Source organism: Scyliorhinus torazame, chromosome 5, assembly GCF_047496885.1.
Source record: "Scyliorhinus torazame isolate Kashiwa2021f chromosome 5, sScyTor2.1, whole genome shotgun sequence".
NCBI classification, from domain to species: domain Eukaryota; kingdom Metazoa; phylum Chordata; class Chondrichthyes; order Carcharhiniformes; family Scyliorhinidae; genus Scyliorhinus; species Scyliorhinus torazame.
In genome coordinates, this window is record NC_092711.1 from 161,073,335 (window position 1) to 161,079,334 (window position 6,000).

The following is a 6,000-nucleotide window of genomic DNA, read 5'->3' on the forward strand; positions in this document are numbered from 1 at the left end:
AGAGACTGCGTATGTGAGCCGGAAGAGACGTGGTACGCATGTGCTGATTTTCGTCTGAGGAGTGCGCATGTGCGGGAGTGAGGCGGGGACCGGAACAAAGCGGCGCACTGATCATTGTGTGTCCGGGTCTTCCAGCCTTTCCCATTGGACACCAGCTCAGCGCGGCTGGAGGGAAAAGTCTCTCCCACCCCCACGTGGTGTTCCGCCCCTCATCGTCTGTCAGAAGGGATTGACCAATGGGAAACCGGGGCGACCGGAAGGACTCTTCTCCAGCCAATTTGTGAGTGAAGATTGAGGTTCACACAGACGGAAACTTCCTCCTGTCTCCAACATCTATGAGTAAAACACTTTATTTTCTCCCCCTTTCCATTTCTTTACCCATTCTGGTCTTGAATTGGTGACTTGCAACAACTGAAGGGAAAGGAAATGAATCCAGGAAGAGAGGGTGGAGACTCTGGAAATGTTGGCCCAGGATTTTTCTCCTGAATTTCTATCCGTACAGACAGTGATGAATTTTGCAAACTCCTTTTACAAGATATTAGGTGAGGAGGATTCACAGCCAGAAATCTGAAACCTGATGTCACGAGAAGATCTGACAGATGGCCGCCTGAAAATCATTGAACAGCAGGACTGTACCATTTGGAGGAGGCTTCAATAGATTATCCAACCTGGAGAAACATGAGGATACCCGCATCATAGAAAATACGTGGAAATGTGGGGACTGTGGGAAGGGGTTCAAAGGTTCATCTCAGCTGGAAATACATCAATGTGGTCACACTGGGGAGAGACCATTCACCTGCTCCGTGCGCAGAAGGGATTCACAGTCAGTGTTTTTCAAACTTTTTTGCCCGGTACCCATTTTTACCAACCGACCATCCTTCACGACCCAGCTTTTCGCTTACCTCTAATGTGACAGGTGTGCCTGCTTGGTCCTCTGCTTTTCACACGCATACTTTCCCATACATGTGTTGGACACCCTTCACCTATGTGGGGCGACTGCTCGGGGGAGGGGGGGGGCGGGAGTGCACTGGCTTGAATGCTCCAGGTTTTGTTTTTTTATTGGTTATTCATTCGTTTCTGTTTTGGATTGAATATTCATTTGTTTCTGTTTTGGATTGATTATTAATTAGTTTCTGTTTTGCATTGATTATTCATTAGTTTCTGCTTTGGATTGATTATTTATTAGTTTCTGCTTTGGGTTGATTATTCATTCGTTTCTGTTTTGGATTGATTATTCATTTGTTTCTGTTTTGGATTGATTATTGATTAGTTTCTATTTTGCAATGATTATTCATTGGTTTCTGTTTTGGATTGATTATTCATTAGTTTCTGTTTTGGATTGATTGTTCATTAGTTTCTGTTTTGGATTGATTATTCATTAGTTTCTGTTTTGGATTGATTATTCATTAGTTTCTGTTTTGGATTGATTATTCATTTGTTTCTGTTTTGGATTGATTATTCATTGGTTTCTGTTTTGGATTGATTATTCATTCATTTCTGTTTTGGATTGATTATTCATTCGTTTCTGTTTTGCGTGTATTCTGGGTGTATTTTTAGTGTATTGCTGATTGTTCTGCATTCAGCTTTGTCCTTTTGCATTGTGGAATTGTTCAGAAAAAAAAGATGTAAAACTTTATCCTCTGTGCAACATCTGGGAGGAAATCAATGATTCCCCCTTTCCATTTGTTTTCTCATTCTGGCTTTGAGTTGGTGACTTGCAGCAACTGAAATGAAAGGAAGTGAATTCAGGGAGGGTGCAGACTCTGGAAAGGTTGGCCCAGGTCTCTCTCTCTCTCTCTTTTAGGGGCAGCATGGTAGCACAGTGGTTAGCACAGTTGCTTCACAGCTCCAGGGTCCCAGGTTCCATTCCAGCTTGGGTCACTGTCTGTGTGGAGTGTGCACGTTCTCCCTGTGTCTGCGTGGGTTTCCTCCGGGTGCTCAGGTTTCCTCCCACAGTTCAAAGATGTGCAGGTAAGGTGGATTGGCCATGCTCAATTACCCTTAATGTCCAAAAAAAAAAAAGGTTAGGTGGGGTTGCTGAGATAGGGTGGAGGTGTGGGCTTAGATAGTGTTCTCTTTCCAAGGGCCGGTGCAGATTTGATGGTCCGAATGGCCTCCTTCTGCACTGTAAATTCTATGATTCTGAAAGACATTGACATCCTTTGCTCCCTCAGCTTGACACATTTATTTGTCTGGCTAAAAGGATGGTCTCTTTCCTAATGTTCACAATTAAAGGGCTGGTTTCCCCAGGAGATGGCTGACATTTAAGGGGACAGTCAATTAATATCAGACCAGAGAAATATCCAGTATTGTTATATTATGCAGATTAGATATATTATTTATGGTTCAGTAATAAAGTACATTTATTATTTCCAGTTGTGTAATATTGAGCTGTAGCTACGTTATATATTTCGAGTCATCCCTTCTCTGAGGGTTGTTAGTCTCTGGATTTCTCTTCCACAGGGACCAGTGGAGTCTGGGGGGGTCATTGAATATATTCATGGGTGAGTTGGACAGATTTATATTTGACGAGGGAGTCAAGGGTTATGGGGAATAGATCATAAAATTAAGGGAAAGGCAAGATGAAGAGGGATTTCTTCACTCTAGGATGTGGTGAAGCTTTGGAATTCTCTACCCCAGAGGCCGTGGAGCCTCAGTCATCAAGTATTTTCAAGACAGAGATTGATACACCTCCACCTATCTCAGTAACACCACCTAACCTTTTGTTTTAGACACTAAGGGTAATTTAGCAAGGTAATTTAGGATTCTCGATATTAAAGATATTGAGGGATATGGGGAATGGTGTGAGAAAATGATGTTGAGGTAGATCGGCCAATGGTCTAACCGAATGGTTGAGCAGGTTCAATGGGCCGAATGGCCAACTGCAGCTCCCATTTGTTATGGTCTCTGTGTCCAGGACAGGAAGCAGTGAGCAGGGATCTGTCAATCAGCCTGAATCAGCACCTTCAGGAGAATTGGGAGGGTGAATATTAGATACAACAGAGAGAGAATGGTGGGAGAGTGTGTGGGACGGAGATTTACACCTTTTGGGAAATGAGAGAGGAAAGAATGTTCCAGAGAAACTAAATTTGTCTGATCTGAATTCCAATCCCGTACTGACAGTGATGTTGTTTCTAAATTGTTTTTACAGGATATTAGAAGAAGAGGAATTATAGACAGCAACCTCAAACGTCACATCCCGACCTGACTGAGCAACTAGGTTCATCAGGCCCCGACTATCATCAGCGTTTAAATCTAGGGGGCAAAATGTTTGCCCGCTCTGTCTATTTAAGAAGATTTGAAACATCAGTGTGACTGGAAAAGCACCGAGACACACGCACCCGAGTGAGAGTGTTCCAGAGCACTGACTGTGGAAAGAGCTTTAACCAGTGACACAGCCTGAAAAAACATCACACCATTCACAGCGGGGAGAGACCGTACACGTGTTCTGTGTGTGGACGAGGCTTCAACTGATTATCCAACCGAGAGACACATGAGGAGACCCAGAACATGGAAAAAACGTGGAAATGTAGTGACTGTGGGAAGGGATTCAGAGCCCCATCTCAGCTGGAAGCTCGACAAATTCACACTGGAGAGAGGCCGTTCACCTGCTCTCAGCGTGGAAAGCGATTCAGTCGTTCAACCACCCTGCGGAAACATCAGCGACTTCACACTGGGAAAAGGCCGTTCACCTGCTCTCAGTGTGAGAAGCGATTCACTGAGTTATGCAGCCTGAAGTCATACCAGCGAGTTCACTCTCGGGAGAAGCCATTCACCTGCTCTCAGTGTGGGAAGGGATTCAGACATACATCCACGCTACAGAGACACCAGCGGGTTCACACTGAGGAGAAACCATTCATCTGCTCTCAGTGTGAGAAGCGATTCACTGAGTTTTCCAGCCTGAAGTCACACCAGCGGGTTCACTCTCGGGAGAAGCTATTCATCTGCTCTCAGTGTGGGAAGGGATTCACTTGGCTATCCGACTTGCAGAGACACCAGTGAGTTCACACTGGGGAGAGGCCGTTCACCTGCTCTCAGTGTGGGAAGGGATTCAGTCGGTTATCCAGCCTGAAGTCACACCAGGAAGTTCACACTGGGGAACAGCCATTCACCTGCTCTTGGTGTGGGAAGGAATTCAGACATTCATCCAGCCTGCAAAAACATCAACATGTTCACACTGGGGAGAGGCCATTCCTCTGCTCTGAATGTGGGAAGGGATTTTGTAATTCATCGCACTTACTGAGACACCAAGAAGTTCAGAATTAATAACGTGGGTTGGATACTGTTATTGTTTCTGCTCTCAATTTCATCCAGGACTGCATTCCCGTAACAGCCTCCCCGAACAGGTGCCGGAATGTGGCGACTAGGGGCTTTTCACAGTAACTTCATTTGAAGCCTACTTGTGACAATAAGCGATTTTCATTTCATTTCAAATTTGCCATCCTTACCCGGTCTGGCCCACATGTGACTCCAGACCCACACAGATGTGGTTGACTCTTAACTGTCCCCCACTGTAATGACCTATCAAGCCACTCAGTTCAAGGGCAATTATGAATGGGTAACAAATGCTGACCCAGCCAGTGATGCCTCCATCCCAAGAAAACGTTTTATCATACTACTACAGGTAGATCTAAAATAAGTACATTTGTCTTGGTTCCATTGAGTCTACAGCACAGGGCCCGGCCAGTCGGCTCCATTGGTCTCTTTCAGTATTTATATTCCACATGAGCCTCCACCCACCCCTCTTCATCTCCCCCCATCAGCATCTCCTTCTATTCCTTTCTCTCAAGATACAGCTGTTCATGCTGTATTCATGCCGTTCACCTCAACCACTCACTGTGGTAGCGAGTTCCACGTTCTCACCACTCGCTGGATAAAGAGGTTTCACTTGAAATCCCTATTGGATTATTGAACCCCTGAAAATGGATTGAAAATGCACGCAGCATTTGACAGAGATTGGATGAATTGTCAGCGCAGATGGGGCAGCACGGTGGCGCAGTGGTTAGCAGTGCTGCCTCACGGCGCCGAGGTCCCAGGTTCGATCCTGGCTCTGGGTCACTGTCATGTGGAGTTTGCACATTCTCCCCGTGTTTGCGTGGGTTTCACCCCCACAATTGAAAGATGTGCAGGCTAGGTGGATTGGCCACGCTAAATTGCCCCTTAATTGGAAAAAATGAATTGGGTACTCTAAATTTAAAAAAAAAGAATTGTCAGCACGGATAGAGATAAATGTGTGTCCTGATAGACATTACAGAGACTTGTTTGAAAGGTGACCAAGGCTGGAATCTAAATGTTGAAGGGTATTTGACATGTTGGAATGCATGAAGCTCGGAAAAGATGATGGGATTGCTCCTGTTCATTAAGGATTACATTAGTTCAGTACTGAGAGATCAACTTAGCCTGAAAGTTCAGGGTGTGGAATCAGCTTTGCTCGAGATAAGAAATAATAAGTTACAAGGTCTCTTGTGTGAGTAGTTAATGGGCCTCCTAACAGTAGTTACATTGTAGGTAGAGTATACAGGAAGTATTAAATAAGGCTTGTAATTAATGTACCACAATAATCATGGGTGACTTTAGGCATCAGTTAGGACGATGAGCCTGACTAATATTAATCATGAGGAAGTGACACCACATGAGAAACTGACATCACACATCAGCAAGGTGACCGATATCCTTCAGAGACCAATCAGACATTGATCGTGCCCCATTTAACCAATCAGGGACTGATCATGGGCTGCTTGGGCCAATCAGAACCACAGGAAACTACCAGCCATGCGTAGAAGTAGGTACTAGAAAGGGTTAATGAGCTACAATTCTCTGGAGCTCGGTGCACAACATGAAGAAAGAGGATAGACTTCAGTCAACAGAACAAGAGACAGCTCCACAGTCACCTGGAAGCTGAGAGCTGGTGATCCAGAGTGAACGGACTGATCCACTGCCTTTGTTAATTATTGTGATTTTGTACTTATTACAATTAACTTAATAAATTCTGTGACAGTA

The 6,000-nt window shown here is 44.8% G+C and overlaps 1 long non-coding RNA gene across 1 annotated transcript; it reads left to right on the top strand.

Moving 5' to 3' along the window:
- The first annotated feature begins 72 nt into the window (after nt 1-72).
- LOC140422272 (uncharacterized) lies at nt 73-6,000 on the top strand. Its single transcript, XR_011947346.1, has 2 exons — nt 73-916; nt 3,152-6,000. It is a non-coding gene; the product is annotated as an uncharacterized lncRNA (long non-coding RNA).